Source organism: Talpa occidentalis, unplaced genomic scaffold, assembly GCF_014898055.3.
Source record: "Talpa occidentalis isolate TD23 unplaced genomic scaffold, MPIMG_talOcc4v2.1 talOcc4.15, whole genome shotgun sequence".
Taxonomy (NCBI): Eukaryota; Metazoa; Chordata; class Mammalia; order Eulipotyphla; family Talpidae; genus Talpa; species Talpa occidentalis.
Window position 1 is genome coordinate 29,601,896 of NW_023601543.1, and position 23,344 is coordinate 29,625,239.

The window sequence follows — 23,344 nt, forward strand, 5'->3', positions numbered from 1 at the left end:
CGGCCACCGGAGGAGGGTCCCACATGGCGCGCAGACCTCTCCTGCCGCCCGCTGCTCCCCTCAGCAGTGTACCTCGGTCCTTCTGCCTGCTCTGCTCCCTGCTCTGACTCTGGTGAATTCTCTCGCCCTCCCGCGCTTCTGACTGTACCCAGTGCATATATAAACAAAACAAACAAACAAATAAATAAATAAAAAAAAACACAATTGTCACACATATTATGGCCCAGCCAAAATCAAGGACAACTGGTTAGTTTTACTGAGCAGCTCCTTGGCTGTTTTGAAAATACAGTGAAGGTTGCACGGGACATGCAATCACCAATTGCTGGCTGTGCATGTGCTTTAGCCAGGGTGTTAACCTGTTTTCCTACCTGCAACATTATGCCTCCAAGACAAGAATTGTAGTTAAATAACTTTACCCCAGTGTGAAGTGCCATCAAGTTTGGATTCTGTGAATAGCAGGTGGTCTGAGGCTCGTAAGGTGGTAATGTTGAGGGTCCTTGTTTCTTGAGAAAAGAATTTCACAAAGTACCAGAATGAAGCAGTGTAGGGAAAGGAAAAATGTCAGGCTTTCTGCCCTCCCCCCATCAGGATAGATGATGGATCCTTGTGGTCCTGAATGCATGCCTGATGGCGGGCACCTGGAATAGGGTGTGGGCATAGGTAGATGAGATTCACCTGTGCTAAGACTGCTTTTAAGGGTGGCGTCACGGGGACGCCAGGAGAAGCCGAAAGAGAAGCCGAGAAAGAAGCAGCAGAAGCCAAGGGAGAAGCAGAGAACGCCGGAGAGCCCGGATAGAGTGAAGACTTGGTGGGGCCTGGGAGGCCTGCCAGCCTCCCGGCCCCCCAGCACCCCTGCCTGCCATGTACCTGGTAATCCCAATAAAAACCTGCAAAACCACTGAGGACTCTAAATCCTCCTTTACCCAGTCGGCTGGATCATAGAAAACCTGCACTGTGTCCTTCCTGCCCTACAGGCCATTTTGAACCACAAAAATCACTGGTACAAAGCACAAAAATGTGAGCAATGTGATATCAAAGATAGTCCTGAAAAGTCGCTGGTTTATAGCACGAGAGCTGAAACCAGGAGTGTTGTCTGACCTCAGCTGGGAACATGTGTGTTAATAACCCCAATTTTTGCCATTCTACATATTTTCATGCCAACAAAAGCACTGCAAGTATCAATTTGGGGGTTATAAATAAGTTTTAGCAGGTAGGTGAATTTACAAATGCAGAATCTGCAAATAATGATGATCGACTGTATTAAGGGCACTGGCTAAGGCTCCTTATCCTCTTTGGAGTTCCAGAGCACTTTTTTCAGTTCTCAGAGGGCTTTTGAAAAAGGCAGTGTAGTGGCAGGAAGGGCCAGAGCAGGTTTTCTATGATCCGAGCAGACAGGGTAAGGAGACGTCCTGGAACCCTCGGTGGCTTTTGCAGGCTTTTATTGGGATTTACCAGGTACACGGCAGGCAGGGGTGGGGGGTGGCGGAGGGCCGCCTCCCAGCCCCCCGGCAAGTCATAACTCTTTCTGGACTCTCCGGGGTTCTCTCGTGGCCTCTGCCTCTTTTGTTCTGCTGTTCCATTCTCTCTCTTTTTATTCTGGTTTTGCTTCTGTTTGCTCTGTTCTCCTGTCGTCCCCATGACGCTGCCCTTATAAAGCCCAGTCTCTCAGCACAGGTGTACCCACTTACGCATGCCTGCACCCTACTCCAGGTACCCGCCATCAAGCATGCATTCAGGACCAAAGGATCCATCATCAATCCTAATGGCAGGAGGGCAGAAAAACCTGATGCTTTTTCACTTACTCTCAGGCAGTAAATGTACCCACCTCCCCTCCACACCCCAGGCAAATGGTTTAATTGATAGGCATAAGAGCTCCTCAAAGAACTCTAAGTCATGTTGTAGTAAATGGATAGCCACTAGATGTCTCTATTGCCACAGGCATTGATTAATCTAAATATATGTCCCTCCTTTCCCCTCCCCTGGTATTCCCTACAGTTGTGCTACATAAGTCTCAATTGTCTTTATTGGCCTTAAAGAGGGACGCCTCTAAATCTCATGGTTTTTATGGCCATTTCACCATGTTTTCCTCTTTTGGGTAAGTGCCTATTTCATTTCCTAGGGAGACACTTCCCCCTAAAGGTCTCAGTCTTCACCAAGATTTAAATTGATATGAGGCTTCAGGGGTAAATGATAGAAGGCCTTGACATCTGATAAAATCAGAATGACCACAAATAACTTAACCACACATTCTTCCCACTCCATGCCGGTAGATTAGGTCCTGTAGTTAAACAACTTTCCTTATCAATTAGACCAGGTATATTTCCTGCTCATCCCTCATTGGAGGCTTTCAGTTTCTTGCCAGCTGTGGAATTATTCAAATGAGCCTTTCACTGCCTTCCCTGGAAACCAGGTGTACCTCAGCCTTTGGTACTATTAAACCTGCTTCCTCTAGACCCTGACTGTCTACTCTGTTTCTGAGCGCAGCTCTTGTGTGACTCTTATCTGCTGCATCCTCCTTCCCCAAGACTGCGAATGTATGTGACAAACAAACTGCTCATCTCATCCGCCTCCTCATACCCCTAGGGCAAGAATCCCTCCCCAATGGAGTGAATAGAAGGTAATCAAAACAGGGGTACAGGGTCATGGTCAGGGGCAGGATGCGAAGCATAGACCCAAGAAACACCTGTCCAGATCTTAGCTCATTTCCATGGGGGGTCGAGGGGGTGGGGTGTGAGTGTGTGTGTGTGTGTGTGTGTGTACACACTGAGGGATCCTGTTCTATGCTACTGATGGAAATTATTGACTCCAGCTTCATTGGAGCCCTGACAATGCAATCTGACTGTATTCATGTGGTCTGAGATGGGTGTCCTTTTGTACTTTTGTGAAATATTTGAAGAGGTTTTTTTCTGTTTGATTTTTTGTTGTTTGGGTCTGATTATCTGAAGAGACGCTGAACAGCAGGCCATTTGCATGCAAATCACCCAGAAGTCTGTATTTTCAGTGGCTGCAGATGCACTGTGGTTGGAAACAGGTGGGAATAATTCATGCATACACTATGGAATATTTCAAAATGAAATTTTATGATTAAAGATAATCTGGAATAAATTTTTAAGTGAGAGTGGAAATGGACATGTACCCAGAGGAGAAATAGATAGTTGGGTAAATCTAGTGCCAGCAAGCACAGGGCAGGTGGATAAAAGTAGGGCTGTTTAGCCCTAAAGAGCCCTGTAAATGAGAACTGGACCCAGGGCAGATGGATAAAAGTAGAGTCCCAGAGCCCTCAGTGGAGTTTTCAGGCTTTAATGCTCTCTCAGGGAACCAGGGAGGCTGGCATAAAGCAGGCGTGGGTGAGGTGGGTGTAGGGGGAAGAGGGGCAGCTGGGAGGCAGGCAGGCAACTGAGCCTCCCAGCCCTCCCATGAATCTTTGCTCTGTCTCTGGGCCTTCTCTGGCATTCTCTAGTGGTCTTGCTTCCTCTGAAGTCACGCCACTCATCCTCTTGCAGCCGTCCTCTGTCTGAGTGACGCTGCCCTTATATCCCCGGCCTCTAGGCTCAGGTGTGCACTTATGCCTGCCCACACCTATACTCCAGGTGTCTACAATCAGGCATGTGCGCCCCTTGCCCAAGCTCTCAAGCGCCTTCTGTATTAACATGATCAAAGCCACAGGTGACAGCCACAGAGCCTAGTGGCGGAAAAAGCCTGATTAAATCATTTACCCTACAGTAAGGTTCCAGGCAGACAGCTCTGTAGCATCCACAACCCCACATACTCGCCTGTGCTAGAGATCACACATGCATATGCAGACAGACAGACAGACACACACACTGATGATCTTTGGTCAAAGTGTGAAAGATCCCAAGTGTAGGGGCAGGAAGGACACTGAGCAGGTTTTCTAGGATTCTATGCAGATGGGATAAAGGAGTCAGAGTCCTCAGTGGGTTTTCAGGTCTTTTATTTAGATTTACCAGGCACATGGCAGGCTGGGGGGCCGGGACGCTGGCAGTCCTCCTAGCCCCCAGCAAATCCTCATGCTATCTGGGCTCTCCGGCGTTCTCCGGCGTTCTCCGGTGGGTTCTGCTGCTCGCTTCTTCTCTTGGCTTCTGCTGGCGTCCCCGTGATGCCGCCCTTAAAAGCCCAGTCTCAGCCCAGGTGAATCCCATCTACCTATGCCCACACCCTATTCCAGGTGCCCGCCATCAGGCATGCATTCAGGACCGCAAGGATCCATCATCTATCCTGATGGCGGGAGGGCAGAAAAGCCTGATATTTTTCCCTACCCTACACCAAGAGTCACAGTGATGCTGGGACCTGTTCTCATTGACAGGGCTCTTTAGGGCTAAATAGCCCTACTGCAGGTCTTGGGGATCTTGGGTGAGCACATAAAAGGCCTTTGGAAAGGTCAGCTGTGGCTAGTTGTCACATGTATTCACCCAAGGCATGTCCAGACTGGAAGCACATGATAGTGAGAGAAATACCAGACCCCAGAATGAGTATCTTTCAGAAGATAGCTCTTTCAGAAGATAGTACAAATCTGAAATGGCTTTTTTTTTTTTTTTTTTTTTTTTTGGTGAGAGTCAAAAGTCTCTGCTACGAGAGCAAGGTTCTTTCAGTCTGGACTTTCCCCTTGTTCCATTGTTCCTTCCAGAGTGTGAGGGCATAAGGTGTAGTGCACAGGTTTCGAGGTGAGTGTGCACCTGGGAACTGGGAAGCTGGTGTGGAAAGGGCAGGAGGCAAGCTCGCTGAGTAACCTCACCCAGCGTAGCGCCGGCACTGCATGGAGCAGGTTCTCTAAGACCCGGGCAGCCGGGTAAAGGGGGAGGGCTGGAGCCCTCTGTGGCTTTTTCCGGCTTTTAATGGTCCTTCTATACCATTTTCAAGGAGGCATCCAGGTGCAGGGCAGGCAGGGAGCATCTGGGGAGGGGGTCAGGAGGCTGGCAGGCCTCCTAGCCCCCGGGGAATCTTTACTCTTTCTGGGCTCTTTGGCTTCTCTCACGGTCTCTTCGCTGGTCTCTACTGCTCTCTGCTGCACGGCCTCCTGCAGGCCACTCTGCTGCCACACCGCTGTCTCCACCCTTGTGTGTGCTCCTTCTCTCCGCTCAGGCGTGCCCACTCATGCCCACACCACACTCCAGGTGTCCACCATCAGGCACACGTGTGATGGCGGGAGGGCAGAAAAAACCTGATCACTTCCATTCACCCTCCACCCAGCAAGGCCGGCAATACGTCTAAATAGGTCCCCTGGGGAGGAGGCCAAGATTCCTGAGGGAGAGAGAGCGGAGTATATGGATCAATTGGGCCAAGCACCGATGGGTGTCAAGGGAGTAGCTACCTCATTTCCTCCTTTCCTTGTTCTCGTGTATCTCAGCAAAGGCTCGTGTTGTGCCAGCAAGCACAGGGCAGTTCACTATTGATTCTGGCAGATGGATAAAGAAAGTTCTGTAGCCTTCAGCAGGTTTCTTAGGCTTTAATGCTCTCTAAGGGAACCAGGTACACAGGAACACCAGGCAGGGAAGCTGGCATGCAAGGAGGCTGGCACGGTCCAGGCAGAAAAGGAGGGACTGAGAGGCAGCAGATAAGGCAGGGGGGCCAGGAAGCTCCGGAGGAAACTGAGTCTCCCAGCCCCCTTGTAGGGTAAATGGAAGTTATCAGGTTTTACCTGCCCTCCTGCCATCAGTGTCTATGATCAACACCTGTGGTCTTACGCGCATGCCTGATGGAGGACCCTAGGGTATGGTGTGGGCGTGCGTGAGTGGGCACACCTGAGCCAAGAAACTGAGCATATAAGGACGGCATCACAGAGGATGGGAGGAGGCAGAGGACTATGTGGAAGAGTAGCTCGGAAAGAGTAAAGATCCAACGGGGCCTAGGAGGCCTGCCAGCCTCTGACCCCCAGGCCCCCCCTGCCTGGCCTGCACCTGGTTGCCTCACTATAAATGGTACAGAAAGATCATTAAAGGCCTGAAAAAGCTGCTGAGATCTCTAGGACTCTCCTTTCCCTGTCTGTCTGGATCATAGAAAACCTGCCATGTGCCTTGCTGGCACTATGCCCCCACTAATCTTAGTGTTCGTTTTCTGGCCTTCTCTCTCTTGCATTGTCTGTGATCCCACCTCTGTAGTCATGCCACTTATCCTCTCGTAGCAATAGCCCATCTCTGCCTGACAGCACCCTCTAGGCTCAGGTGTGCACACTTGCACATGCAGTCACACCCATTCTCCAGGTGTCCCCCGTCAGACATGTGTGCCCTGGGCCCACCCTTCGAAGTGCCTTATGCATTAACATGGTCAGGGCCACAGGTGACAGCCACAGAGATTAGTGGTGTAAAAAGCCTGATTAATCCATTTACCCTACAGCTCGCTGTCAACCATTAAGTACAAGAAGCACATTCTCCCACTGTTTCAAGGTAGCCCTTTCAGAAGGCAATAGGAACTAGGAGGAGGGAGCAGGGTGTAGGGTAAAGAAAATGTCAGGCTTTTCTGCCCTCCCGCCATCAGGATAGATGATGGATCCTTGTCCTGAATGCATGCCTGATGGCGGGCACCTGGAATAGGGTGTGGGCATAGGTAGATGGGATTCAGCTGAGCTAAGACTGCTTTTTAAGGGCAGCGTCACGGGGACGCCAGAAGAAGCCGAAGTCAAAAGAGACGCCGAGAGAGAAGCAAGAGAAGCAGAAGCTGAGAGAAGGCCAGAAATCCCAGAGCTAAGATCTGCTGGGGGCTGGGAGGCCTGCCAGCCTCCCGGCCCCCCAGCCTGCCGTATGCCTGGTAATCCCAATAAAAAACCTGCAAAAGCCACTGAGAACTCTGACTCCTCCTTCACCCGGTCTGCATGGGATCAGAGAACCTGCACTGTGTCCTGTCCTGCCTTTACACAGGGACTAGGGCCAACTGCTGAAGATTGTCAGGTATGGCTAGTCCACATTATGTATGAGGCCCCTCGCAGCCATCTTTCGGATGCCTAAGGTGGGAGGGGCATGGGTGCTATTAAGATTTTTTTTTTTTTTACCTCCCAGAGCTAAGGCATATGCCAAAAGTTGGGTACGTAGGTTGAATTGACCAAACAGTAAATGAAGCGGCAAGTGCAAGAACAACTCAGGACCTTACTTAAACAGAAGGGGGCACTGCAGGCTCTAAGTCTAGGACTGTTTGTCTATGTGGAAAGCAAGAGGCCCATAGATGTGATTGCTGCACCCTAATGGAGTGGCAGCAGGCAAGAGGACTGTAGGGAGCAGGAATGGCCACTGAGCAGGTTTTCTAGGATCCCATTCAGACCGGGTAAAGGAGGAGTTCTGGAGCCCGCAGAGGTTTTGCAGGTCTTTTATTGGCGTTCACCAGGCATATGGCAGGCAGGGGTACTGGGGGGCCAGGAGGCTGGCAGGCCTCCCAGCCCCCAGCAGGTCTTCACTCTGTGGGCTCTCTGGCATTCTCTCGGCTTCTGCTTCTCGCTCGGCTTCTGCTCGGCTTCTACTGGCGTCCCTGTGATGCCACCCTTAAAAGCACAGTCTTAGCCCAGGTGAATCCCATCTACCTCTGCCCACACCCTACTCCAGGTGCCCACCATCAGGCATGCATTCAGGACCGCAAGGATCCATCATCTATCCTGATGGCGGGAGGGCAGAAAAGCCTGACATTTTTCCTTACCCTACAAGGACACAGAAAACAAAGCAGTTCACTCTGCAAGGTGCTCGTCCTAGGAGGTAGCCTTCCTGTAGAGGAAGCTCGCCCCGGTGAGCAGGAGAAGAGGAGGGTGAGCGCCTGCGCTATGCCCTGTAAACACCATGGAGGGAAGTTTAAAGTTGCTGGGGGTATTCCACTGGGAGAAAAGAGTGCCTGGGTAGAGATACTCAACTTGATTCTGGTTGGAGTGAGGCTTCAGGAATTGCAGAGTGGACATGCTAGATTATGAATTGTCGAACTGCAGTTAATTAAAGGAGGAAAGGTGCAGCTGGAGAATGAGAGCTGATACTGGGCAGAGTAGAGAAGCCAGACCAGAGGGGAAGAAGATGAGGGTAAAGAACGGCGACACAAGGCAGGAAAACACTGCCCAGATAAGTAGCTGGTGTATCAATAGCAGTTGAAACCCACTCGCACCATCGCCTGCTTCACAGGCAAGTTGAACACAAGCCCATTCCTAGGTTTGCCAGGTCATCAGTGGCAAACAGGATCCAACCAGTGGCACCTATCTCATCAGACTCACCAGGCCCCACCTATTCCTCTTTCAAGCAGGACTTCAAGGGAGTTAGGCTCGGGCTTCAGGGTTTACGGACCCCTAGATCTCCATGTGAGGCCTCCCACTAGATTCAGTCAGATCTCTCTTTGTGTGTGTTGGAGTAGTGTTTCGGGTTTAACCCCTTCTTCCTTCTCCCTAAAAAGTTCATAAGCAGCAGCCTTAGAGACTGTGTTCTATTTAGGTTCAAAATAGAAGCATTATTACATGAGAAGGAAGGGGCAGTGAGAAGGAGGAGAAGGATCCAGAGAAAGCTAGTAAGGCAACTTGCCTCTGGGCAAGAGAACTGGGAGCCATGGTGCTGTGAAAAGCAGCTCCCTGAGGGCTTTACCCAGCCCAGCTCCTGGCATGATATGGACACCCTTGTCTTACAGAGTAAAGGAATGAATGAGACATTTTAATCTTTTATTCATCAGTTATTTGAGCACTGGAACTGTGATGGATGCTATGGAGGGAGAGAAGCTGGAAGAAGGGAAGTTTCAAAGATGGAGCCAAGTGGTTATTCCTATTCCTTTCCTGCCTCCCTGAGCTCATCAGGGAAGACACAATAGGTTATGGGACTAAGGCCATCACTCCCAAGATGGGATTTAGGCATTTTATTTGGAGCCTATTAAATTTTAGTTCTGGGGCCTCCCCGGTGGCGCAGCGGTTGAGCGCTGGGTTGCGAAGCTGCGTGCGGCCTCTGCGGCGCCGGTTCGATCCCCGGCTGCTCCCCGGCCACCAGAGGAGGGTCCCACATGGCGCGCAGACCTCTCCTGCCGCCCGCTGCTCCCCTCAGCAGTGTACTTCGGTCCTTCTGCCTGCTCTGCTCCCCGCTCTGGCTCTGGTGAATTCTCTCGCCCTCCCGCGCTTCTGACTGTACCCAGTGCATGTATAAACAAAACAAACAAAGAAACCAGCAAACAAATAAATAAAGCATGCCTCTATAAAAAAAAAAAAAATTTAGTTCTGTCTGCTATGACAAACACTGTACTGGGTGGCAACAACAGACATTTATTTCTTATGCTTGTAGAGACTGGGAAGTCCAAGTTCAAGGTGTTAACCAATTCAGTTCCTGGTGAGAGCTTTCTTCCTGCCTTGTGGATTGCTACCTTCCTGCTGTGAGTTCACCTTGGGAGAGAGAGCTCTTGTTCTCTTCCTCTTATAAAAGTACTAATCCCATCATGGGGACTCCACCCATATGACTTCATATAAGCTAAATTACTGTCCAAAGATCCCATCTCCAAATATCACTAGTTCTGGGCAGCTAGTCCTGAGCAGATAAAGTAGAAAAAGATTCCCTTCCTATGGGCTGTATTCCTATGCCAGGGCATGTCTTGGTGAGAAGAATGTGCATCTGTTTCAGCTGCCATTTGTTTTTTCAGCTGTGAGCCCTTAGCCAGGGCTCTCTGCTGGCTCTTTAGGGACCCCAGGTTTCCACCAAAAGGGGTGGAATTGCCTAAGTGACACTGAATCATCTAGAATGAGAATTATGACCCTGGGATTGGTGGGGGGACCTGGCTTCCATACCCCTGTGGGGTTTGTTAACTGTGTAACACAGCTTCCATGCACTGAAGGCATGTGGGGGGCCTAAAAGGCTATAGTAAAGAACTTTGTTTATAGAAACCCCTGTCACTACGTAGCACTTTGCTGAGGCTTGTTCACAATAGCCCTGAATGTGGGAGTCTGGGCTGTGCCCTAACACAGGCCCATTTACTTCTCAGTTGTCATTCAGAAAATTATTCCCAATAGCACTTTGCTTTCTGAAGCATTGGTCTTGAAGTAACACATTTCTCTTTTTACAGCTCAGCCTCTGGGCAGTCAGCCTGCAGAGAAGCCAGCAGACTGAATCACCAGGGTCACGTGTGTTTCCATAGCAGCAGTGTGATGGAATACAGTACAGAGGATAATGTGGCCTTGCTGTAGAGCTGGTTACAGGCAGCTTTGAACCAAAAGAAAAAAGCAAGTTATTTGTCCCAGGTACTTTAAAGTTTACTATGTACTTTCCAATCCATGATGATATTTGAACCTTGCCAGTGGGCAGGTATGTGAGTGCCCTAGAAGGAAGAAACAAACACGTGCTACACATTCAGTCACTCTTGCATATTAAAATAATACTCAAACCCTCACATACTCACACGCCAATAATTAACGTATGACCACACTTGCTCATACTCTTCCATTTCCATATTAACACACACATGCTCATACATTTGCTGATACATTCAGGTACACCATGCTATATCTCACACACACATGCTGATACATTCATGTACAAAAAGAACCATATGCTCACATTCACTCACACATGAACATGCTCACACATGGACATGCTCCTATATCCACTGATATAAATGCACTCATACACATTACAGATGAGAAAATGTTCACATAAATGCATAATTTATTTGTACTCACATATAAATGAACTCACACAGGGAAAAGTTCACGTTCACACAAACAAATATGCTCATGTATATGCATATTAACTTGGTCACATATAAGAACCTGATCAGATACAATGACAGACACAAATTTATAGTCAGTTGCACACAAATACTCACATACAGTCATGCTCACACACTCACATACAAGAATACACTGAAACATTCTCACACACACTCACATAAAATTCACAGATTCATTCACACTTACACATGAATATACTCACTCAGACTCCGTCCTCCCACAGGAACACACTCATGCATTCATTCACACATGTGAACATGTCCACCCTCACATGAGCATACTCACACTTACATGCTCATGCACAGACATGCTCATACATTCAAACAAATAAATACACTCATATACAATCACAGGACACTCTCACACATTTAAACTAAGTACATTAATATTTTCACCTATACGAACATGCTATGACACAAAAACCCCTCCATGTTTCACATATAAACATGCTCACATATTCATGCATGAACATACATTTTACACACACGAGCATGTAGTCACACTCATAAAAGTCACACATATACATGTCAACTCACAGATGTACCCATGCTCCTTCATTTGCTTAATGAATATATTCATATTTTAACATGTTTGTACAAAGAAAACCCCAAAACTTATACACAAGAAAATGTTAACATAAATACACAATTCATTTGCATACACAAACATGCTCAGGCACTCATGCACACACTTATATGAACATGCTCACACATTAACTCACACAGGTAGACACATGGCTTCACTTAAATTGTATATTATTATGCTCACATGAATTTGCTTATAAGTCAGTTGTACACAGGAAAAATACATATATATTAACACCTGCACACATATGAGCTTGCTACTGCATTAACTCACAAAATACCATGCTCAAGCGCACATACAGGATCACATATTCACTCAGATGTGAATAAACACATGAGCTCATTCATACAAAAATGCAAACTTTCAATCATACTTGCACATTAACATGCTCAAAACACAAACATGATCACCTTTTCACACATTCATGTTCATTCACTTACACATGAGCATACTTAAACATTTACATCCCCAGACAAATGTGCTCACATATTATCTCACTCAAAAGTGCACATACCCACTTTTGTTTACACTCATGCATAAACACACCCACCCATATTCTCATGCATTTACTCATACAGAAACACTCATTTTTAATATTCATACACACTTATGCATGGACATTCCCACATTTGTTTAAAATAGGAGTACACTCACACACATGCAAATAAGTTCACACAGACTTAAACAGATCCACATATTAACACAGTCTACATGTTCATAAACACACACATGCACTAACACATTCACATACCACAACACACATTCACACATAGTCGGGATCATATTCTTTCACACAGTCACCCCCATACAAAAAATTCACATTTAGTCACATTCACTCACACTTGCACTTGGACCTAACTATCACGTCCATACAAATACACATTCAGTCACACATTCACATTTATTTATACAAATGTACACAATAATATGCGCCCACAAACATGTTTGCAGTTCTTTCATTTATACACACTGGTTCCTACATTTACTCAAACTTGCATTGTAATAATTAGCACTCACACAGGCATGCTTATGCATTTTTTCAGATACATTTTTTCAATTCCTTCAAACACAAATATACTCACACACATTCATTCACACACTTTCACATGTGAACACATGTGTTTACATATACTTGCATATTTACCCAAACCTCACACATATGAACATCTCACACAACACATATATACAGACACAGCACTCACATAATCACTTGTACACAAACATGAAAATATTCCCATATATACAGAGTGAACCTACTTATAAAGTCATATATACACTCATGTACATGAACATGATTAACATTCACACACAGATATCACACACATTCTCTTATTTACTCATAGACACATACTTTAACAGCTCATACAGAAAGAACATGTTTAGACATTCACAGATGAATATGCTAGCATCTATGCACATGATCACATATTCATAATCATGAATACAAAGAAACACAAAATTCAAGGTTAAAACACACATGAACAGGTTTGATTTACTCACACATATTCATGTGCATGCAGTTATACACTCACTCACATGAACATGCTTACAGATTTACCCCATTCACAGACAGTCATAAACGGACATCTATATACACATTCATTCAAACAAGCATACTCAAATTAACATGGTTATATATTTTCTCACATCCAAATATGCCTCATGTATACTTTGTCATACACATTTACTTGTATGCATAAACATACTCATTCTTAATATGCTCACATGCTCAGATCTGTTAAATCACAATTACAAATAACTTTTACATACAAATTCACTCACACACATTAACATGCTCACATATACAAACATGGTCACTATTCACTCACATTCACAGGCATATTCATCACAAACACAAGAAATACTCATACTCAAAAATTCACTAACATAAAAGCATATTCACTGACACATGACTATGATTACAAATTTATTTACAGACACATTCATATATAATTTTACTCACATATTCACTCACAAACATGCTCACATATTTGTTCATGCACGAACATGATTATAAATTCATGCTCATGCAATCATGCCCATAGACATACAGTAACTTGCACATACATATTTATAGGCTAGCAGCAACATACACACTCACTTAAATACACATTTGCTCACACATCACAAAACTCACATTTATTAACACAGATACACTTACTAAACTCATGTTCTCATATTCCTCACAAAAATGCATTAACACGCTTACATAAATGAACAATTACACATTCACTCACTCATCCAAACATGTTTACACATGCATTCACTCAAACTTGCTCACATTCACTAAAACACACTCATTGCTCACAGTTACATATGCATACATTTCCTCACTTACATTAGCACCTACAAAGGCCATCATACATATTCTCACAAATGAATGTGTTCACACTTACGATGAAACTCATGTTTACTCACACACATAAATAACTGATGAGAGCAGATACTACACTTGATCTTAACCAAAAGGCCGAGAAATGATCATACATGTAAATATCTCACATGTCCACACATGTACATTCGTTCAGAAATATATTTACATTTAACATGCTCACACAAGCATTCACTCACACACATGAACACACTAACATTTATGCACATGCTCACAAATTCATACATGTGGATTGTCACATTCACGTAAACATATAAACCCAGACTTAAAGGGCTCCCACATTCGCTCACACACATTTATCCACATGTACATGGTCACATTCAATTGTACGACCATGCTCACACACTCACTCAAATGTGCTCACAAATACAATTACACTCGTTTATACATACATGCTCACGAATAGGAATATGCCCTAACATTTATTTACAAATATGCTCATATTCACAAAGTTCACACATTCACTCATACATACATGCTTAAAAATTAATGCATTCAAATATACTAATACCTTAAAATATCATACAAATAAACATGCCTACAAATTCACTCATACACCCAATCATGCCAACATCCATGTACATGGTCACCTCTTCTGTCACACATGGGCCTGAATGCCTGAATAGAAAAGGCATCTGGACCAAGAGTGGGCTACCTTGACTACCTAATAGTCTTTAGCAATTCAGGGGTGTCCTGCAGCAGGGCTGGTGATTTGGTGTATTCTGAGATAAGAAGATATCCTCATCTCTGGGGTCCACTATGACAGTAAATGAGGCAATTAAACACATCAGCCTGCCTCTGCTGCTGTCTCTTTTGGATCTGCCATTGCATATGGCATTCTAGATCCTCCCCCAACAGATGTGGAGACTCACTACTTGGCTGAACCAGTTAAAACATTATTTAAAGTGACTGAATGGGGCCTTCCTGGTGGCACAGTGTTTAAGACACAGCACCATGAAGCTACCCAAAGCCACTGTAGCACAAGTTCGATCCCCGACCAGGGAGGTGACCCACATGGCGCAGCAGACCTCTCCTGACTCTCCTGCTGCTCCCCTCAGCAGTGTATTTCAGTAGATCTGTCTGTTCTGTTCCCCACTCTGTCTCTGGTGAATCCTCTCAACCTCCCACACCTCTGGCCTGTACCCCAGTTCTTGTATGCATTAAATAAATAAATCTTTAAAAAAATAAAGTGACTGAATGCAAGGAACTTTATATTCTTGCCCCTTAAAGGACTCCCAAAGTGGTGGCTGCCCTACTGAACAAGTGTTCCAAACCAGGAGACACATGTTGGGCTCAGCTCAGGTTCTTTTCAGCCAGGTCACCACTTCAGGAGGAGGTTGCAGTTTTAACTTCCTGGGCAGCCAAGGAGCACCCTGGGGAAGAGGACTGGTGCCTTCTCAAAGGAAAGGCAGTGCAATACCATCATGCTAGTGGTGAGAATTACTTATCTCCTGCTTTGCTAGTAACATGCACAGAGTAATAAAGACAGAAAAGATAAACGGGGAAAGCCAAGACAGGTTGGTTCTCAATGGGAGGAGGAAACATCTAGCCGTGAGACTCAGTATCACTGTAAGGACTAACCCAATAACCAAAGTTAAAAAGGAATTTCTGGCTGTATATAATGCATTTGATCAGAAGTAAATACCTTATAGTTGACCAAAAATAAAAAAGAAGTAAATACCTTATAAGGTCTGAAATGAAACAACTGACTATCATAATACGGAATGGAAAAATGGTATCCCTACTAAAGGATCCCATACAATTAGAAGGTGGGTATGACTCCAGAGGAGGCTTTGGAATGGTGCCCAGCCTATATTATGCCTCATAATGACCCTGGACAAACTCTCAAAAGAAAACGTTAGCCTCCATCAGCTGGGGATGTTGGAATGGGCTTATCAGTCAACAAACAGCATGTAATTGGTGACTGGACTGATCTATGAAAGACTGAATTGAGTCTTCACTCTACCAGTTGTTTTTCAGGGTGCTCCTGAGAAGTATTAATCCTCTTTACAGGCAGTGATGCCGAATGCTAAGACAATTCAAGAGGAAATAACTGCTTTGGATTTAACAGAAACTCATGAAAGACAGTCGAGTATTGCTTGTTGATTAATTCTACAAATAATACCCCATCTGGACTACATCAAAATTACTATCAACGGTGAGACTGCCCCATTCCTAAGCCAAACAAACCACTTACTGTCAGCCCCTCTCTTAAAAGTGAATCCCAAGATAAACAAGAGAGTTTGTATTAGACCATAAGGGATAAGAGGAGTCCCAAATTAGATGATCTCTGGTAAATCATGAAACAAAATATATACTAGAGTTAGATTACAATCTGAGCAGGCTTCTCCATCAGAGACAGCCCTGCCTTCCATGACTGACCCTCATCTCTGACAATGGTAAGTACCTGCTCCCACACTGGGTTACAGTGATCGCAAAGCAGCCCTTTTACCACATTAACTGTGATTTCAGCTCCCAAATACTAGCAATACTGGCTGGCGCTGAAGGACACAGGTGCCCAAATCTCCCTAATCCCAGAATGAAGCACTCATAGGACCCCCTCCTGGAGATGAATAGCTTGGGAGGATTAATTAAAGGAGTAATCATCTGCTTAACTGCTAAAATTGGCCCAATTTTGCTAAAAGAGGCTTCTGTTCTTCTCCCCAAGACTCCCATTATTGGAAAAGACTTCCTTAGTGAGCAGGTAATCTTATGAAACAAACCTAAGGCTTTTATGGCTACGAGTGGGCACTTGCCTGTGGGAATCAGTTAGCCTTTCTCTGCCTGTGCATGAGATGAATATGCCACAGCACTGTCATGTTTGAGTATATTTATGTGTTCTTATGAATTTATGCGTATGTGTATGAATAAATATATCTGTGAGTGTGAGCATGTTGATGTGAGTCAGTGATGTCTGAGCATCTCCCCATGTAGGAGTAAATTAATATGCTTACATAAATTAACACACTTGCACATTCACTAACACCCAAACATCCATGCACTCATCCAAACCTGCTCATGAATTTTCTCACATAATCATGCTCACAAATTTATTAAAACATAGACATTCATGTTTACTCACATTGGCACACTCAGATCCCTCACACATACAAATTGATGCTTACAAGTAAAAACATACTCATACATGTATTTGCAAATATTTTCATACTCATCATGAAGCTCACATTCAGACACCTACATGTATACATATACTGACAAACAACTTGCACGTATGTTAACAACTTAACACAAGTACACCCACACAAGAACATGCTAACATGTATAAGTTCGCAAATTACTCATGTACATGAACAGATATAAACATGTAAACCTGTTGCATCAGCAATACCGCACTGATAAATGGGAGTCATGGAGCAGGCTACACAGTGTAGGATAGGATGCTCCTGGAAGAGCAAGATCCTGGCCTTTTTATTAGAATAATCATACAACATCAGTTGTGTGGGGAAGGAGGACAAAGAGAAAAGGGAGGAGGTGAAACTAGAAAATGTGCTATGTGATCTATAATTTTAGGGCTTGTGAGTCTGAGCACTTCTCACTGCTTGATGACTCAGGATTGTGATTGAAATCAAGCCTAGTTCCCCAGCCATGGTTTCAATCTTATTAAGGCATTCCATTGATCAGCTTCTAATGTCCCTTATCATACATCAGTCAAGCCCCCCAACCCCCCCCCACCTCTCCCACCTCCGCTCTGGTGCTCCCAGTCATACCTCATGATGCATAGCCTTCCCAGGGTGGTCAAGCTTTCTGCTCTTGACTGATTTGAAAGGCACCTTGTAGGGTTGAGCTCCTATAACTGATTGACTGGGCAGTTCTGACCTTGTATGAGAATGCAGAACTGTAGGTAACAAAAATGGTGGCCGAACAGACTGCTTAGGATTAGCAGATCTATGTAAACCCATGAAATACATTAAGATATGTGTACACAAACAAGGTCACATCAGCGCACAAAAACATGCTCACATACATGCATACATATTTTCACTGATGATCATGCTCAGAGTAATTACTGTTGTATACACTTGTACCTATACACTCACTCAAATAAGTACACTCAAATCAACATGACCGCACATGAAATGCTCATCCATTCATTCACATACCCAAAGCTGCTCATATACAGTCAGTCACACATATCAACACTGACACATTTAATCACATGCATATGCATACTGGGATTTATGTGCTACACACATTCTTATATATTAACTCACACACATAGGCACCCCCACATATAATCACTTGAACATATTCACATCCAATCACAGACTCATGGGTATAATACTTATAAAACCTGGTTACTATTCACTCACGCATATGTCTACTCAAACACATAAACTACATATTTACTCAAATACAAAAATTAACCTACATGCATATACTTACACGTTCAATTAACAATAACACACAGTTCACTCAAAAGAACATACTGAAAAACTCACACAGTCCCGCTCAGACACACCTGTAATACAATGCATTCTCACACATAAACATTCACTTAATCATATGAACATGTTAACATTCATTCACTTACATGAACATGTTCACAAAGTCACACATATGAGGCACTCATGTACACTTACATGTACATACTCACACAAAGTAATTTGCTCACTAAAGGAGCATGTGAACATGTACATCAACATGTTCACACAAAGAGACTCATGCAATTTTATAAAAAGACTCATCAATGAGTTTACAGGTGAATTGAAATTCACAACATGCATCATGGATTTACTAACACAGAGACACACTCATATCCACATGCTCACACATTCACTCACATGAAAATGCCCAATAATTCACTCACACAGGACACATTCATATATGCTCACATTCACCCACGCTTTCTCACATGCATATGAACACATTCACAAACAGGGACGTGCTCATATTCAATCACATACATGGACATCATCATCTTAACATGATCAAATGCTCCCATGCTAACATTCAATCATACAAACATGTTTACAAAATAATTCACATATATCAATTATATATACTCATTTCACAGATCACATATCTGATCTTATTTCCATACTTAAATACTCACATATACAAACATCTTGATGTTCACGCACATACATATATGCTTTTACTCAGGGACATGCTCAAAAATTTATTAAGACATTCATACTCATATACATTGATGCAGTCACATATTCACTAACATGATTATGCTCAATTTTCACAGAAATGCTCTTATGAATAAACATTCATATGAACTTATTTACAAATGTATTAGTACACAAGACACACTAATGTCTCATTAATACAGTCCTTCACACATTAACATACTCAAAATCAGGAACATAAACATAGACTCAGGCATTTTCATAAATTAATATAGCGTTGCAAGCATAGATGAAGCTTATACTCGCCCATTCACTTACACAGACACACTAAGACACAAACAGTAATATGCTTACCTGTTCACTCTCACACAAGCATGTTCGTGTACATGAACTCAAACATGCACATGCATAAAGATGCACATTCACATTTAACATACAATACATGCATATGCATTAACAAGCTTACATGAACAAAGAAGCATTTATTAACTAACACTTATGCTCATGCTCACAAATGTCCTACACTTGAACATATCTACACATTTACTTCAATACTCAAATATTGTTAAATAACACACTCTAAGACATGTGCAAGTTCATAGACTCACTCTCAGAAATGTACATGCTCACATATATGCATATGCTCATCCATCCCTAACGCTCACTTAAATGAACATACTGACAAACCCCTCATATATATATAGACATACTCTCACATATTCATATCCACATGCTCACATATTCATTAGCACAAATATGCTCATACCTTCATATGTTCACATGAACATGTTCACAAATGCACTCAAATACATAACCAGATACACCGTCACAACACTAATAATTATTTCATACAAACATGCTCAAACATTCACTCAATCACAGCATACTAACAGTTTCACTCAGAGACAAATATTTAAACTCATGCTGTCAGTCACATGTTCACTTACTCATGTGCATTGAAACAATTAGGAACATGCTCACACATTCACAGACCAACATGAGCACATCCACCACAAAGCACAAAAGTCATTCTCACAGAAGAAACACTCATATGCTTACATGCAGATGCTTCCATTCAGCCACACTAATATACTCACACATTAACTAGTTTACAGGAACTAACTCACGATAGATACACTGAGATACAAACATACCTACGAATTTCTCTAGTATACTCATATTAACAAACTGAAAAAAATGAATAAGATACACATTTACTTACAATAACACTATCATTCAAGCACATGCTCATAATTCACACATTAAAAAGAACAGACATTTACTTCAACATTCAAATATTGTCACATTACCACACCGTCATAAGTATATTTCACTTGTTCACTCTCATGAATAAACATACTCACATAAGTGCTCATGATTATTCACATTAACATGGTTATAATTCACTCATTAAAAATGCACATTCAGGGGGCTCCTTGGTGGCACAAGGGATTAAGACGCAACCTATGAAGCTATCCTCAGCCACTGTAGCATGAGTTTGATCCCCTGGCTGGCCAGGGAGCTACCCAGGTGGTGCAGCAGACCTTTCCTCTCTCACCCGCTGCTCCCCTCAGCAGTGTACTTCGGTCAATCTGCCTGTTCTGTTCCCCACTCTGTCTCTGGTGACTCCTCTCTCCCCCCTTACCTCTGGCCTGTACCCCAGCTCTTGTATGCATAAATAAATAAATCTTTAAAAAATGCACATTCAACAATTTAATAATTCACATACATACACTCACACTCATGCACATACAGTCACCCTCACAAATATGTCCATTTCCACATTCACTCATGAGCATTACCACCGATTCACACACACATGATCATGGTCACCAATTAACTCCCAAACCTTACACATTTATTGTAGGCACAGAGTCACATGTTCACTTATGTAAATTATTCTCAATTATTCTCAATTATAATTTACTCATTCCACTGAATATGTTGACAAATTTACATTCATATGCCCACACACACAAACATGTCCCATCTGACTCATAGGCACATCATCACTATTCACTAACACATGCAAATTATTATTGTCTCAAATGGAAAATGCTGCTCACAGTCACCAAACTCACACCTTTGTAGAATTAGTAAAGACACAGAATTTTCAGAAGACATACAAGCACATTCCCTTGTAAATACACTCTGTTGTACTTGAGAACCTTAATACAAGTATCAAGGGTGGTGGAGACAGTATCTTGATCGCATATCAAGGGGAGGCAAGAAAATGTCAGTAGACACAAAGGGTGGAGGGATTCTTGGTAAACTGGCTTAGAAGGGTTCTTGATAAAACTGGACTTGGCAGGAAAGATTCAAGCATGAGGCCTAGTCGAGAGGAGGGCTCAGAAGAAGCAGCCCTCCTGCCTGACTATGCTGGTGTTTCTTTTCACTAACCTTTTCCCTTCACAAAACTGTAGCAGCAGCTCTCCTGCCCACCTGAGCCTATGCAGGTGCCTCTTTTTTCTTTCTTTTTCCTAAGAAACCTCTCCTTTTAAAATGTAAAAAAAAAAAAATGAAGAGGACTCAGAGCAGCCTAAAGTTTGGTAAAGGAAGGAATCCTTGTCAGCTACTCTTGTTCAAGGGAAAAAGAAATTTTTCTTTTGGACAGTATAAGGCCCTTTCTCACTTGGTCACCCTTTTATTCATTAAGGACCAGCTGAACCACCTTGAAGATTTGGTAGTAGAAAGATTTTTGCTAGATGGCATAAGCAGCCAGGTATTAAGGGTGGCGGCGGGGAGAGGGTTCCCTGTCAAAAGAAAAAATTATTTGGAGTAACTACTTAAACCCAGTTTCTGAGTTCAAAAGACGATCAGATGATAAAATTTCTAAATGTTGGACTTCAAGCATATTTATATGGTGAAGATGGTAGTGGCAATCTGATGGACTTCCCTTTTGCAGTAATTTGTGTGTGTGTGTGTGTGTGTGTGTGTGTGTGTGTGTGTTATGGCACAGATATCAGAGGTTTCAGTAAAATATGCACTCATTTCCTGGAGCAGAACATGGAAGATTGGTGGGAGTTTGGTAATTTCCTCAGTGATCCACACAGTGGCAGTTTCAGGCACTAAAGCTGAACTCATGCTGCAGTGGCTGGCAATGGCTTGATAGTGCTGAGGCTTAACCCCTGCACCACCAAGGAGGCCTGGAAGAAATATTTTTATTGAAACTATACAATTAATTATATTACCATAGGGCCTCCTTGGTGGCACAAGGGGTTAAGACACAACCTATGAAGCTTACTGCAGCCACTGCAGCACGAGTTCAATCCCCTGCCAGGGAGTTACCCACATGGCACAGCACACCTCTCCTGTCTCACCCACCGCTCCCCTCAGCAGTGTATTTCAATCTGCCTGTTCTGTGCCCCCCTCTGTCTCTGGTGAATCCTCTCACCCTCCCATACCTCTGGCCTATACCCCAGATATTGTATAAATAAAAAATAAATCTTAAAAAAAAGAATTATATTACCATAAAAATAACAGTTGACCCATGAACAAAACAGGTTTGAATTCCATGCATTCACTAATACATGAGTTTTTCTGGTAAACAGACTATGTAAATGTATAGTATCAATTAGTATACAGTACTATATGTATTTTATGATATCCTTGATAACATTTTCTCTAGCTTACTGTATTGTGAGAATACAGCATATACTAACACATAACATAGAAAATATGTGTTAATTGATTATGTGATCAGCAAGGCTTCTGATCAACAGCAGATTATCACTAGTTAAGTTTTGGCAGAGTTAAAAGTCATAGGTGGATTTTCAATTGCATGGAGGTTGGTGTCCCTAACCTCTGCCTTCTTTTAGGGTCAACTATACTTAATAAGAGTATTCAAATTCTGGAGTGATCAGGCAGGGAAAAAGATACGTGTTTCTTTTCTGTTTACAGAAGTATAAGTTAACAAACTGTGATAAGTTACAGATAACTGAAGTAAGAAGAGAAGGGTATTCCTTATATCCAGAATACAAAATGTTAAAGCATCAATAATAGTCCAAACAAAAGTCATAGTCGGGCCTCCCCTGGTGGCGCAGGCAGTTGAGCGCTGTCCACAGCCTCTGCAGGTCCAGTTCGATCCTGGCCGGCTGGCGAGGGTGCCACATGGCAAGGCAGACCTATCCTGTCTCTCCCGCTGCTCCCCTCAGCAGTGTATTTCGTCAATCTGCCTGTTCTGTTCCCCTCTCTGTCTCTGGTGAATCCTCTCACTCTCCCTCGCATCTGGCCTGTACCCCAGTTCTTGTATAAATAAATAAAGAAATCTTTAAAAAAAGTCATAGTCATCCTTCATCAGTTCATTCAATACTACATAATTAATCGTTCTGTTTGATCTTGGTTTAGCTATAGCATGACTTCACCAACTTAGCAGGTAGAGTTCTGAAACTCCACCTCAGTTTAGTGTGTGGTCTTAAAATTGTTTCAGTGATGTCATTGGGGGTCTGGGTCCCAGTGTACCTGTCATAGTCCTCTCTGTGGGATTCTAAGACTCCCATTTTTTGAAGACCAGTACACTGGACTGAGGATGATTTTAAGAACTCTCAGGAAAGCATCAAATTAAAACAACTATCTGTGGATGACAAAAAACTTAAAATG

General features: G+C 43.5%; 1 pseudogene; it reads right to left on the bottom strand.

Moving 5' to 3' along the window:
• Positions 1-13,636: 13,636 nt before the first annotated feature.
• Positions 13,637-13,739, bottom strand: LOC119246867 (U2 spliceosomal RNA; annotated as a pseudogene).
• Positions 13,740-23,344: the final 9,605 nt, after the last annotated feature.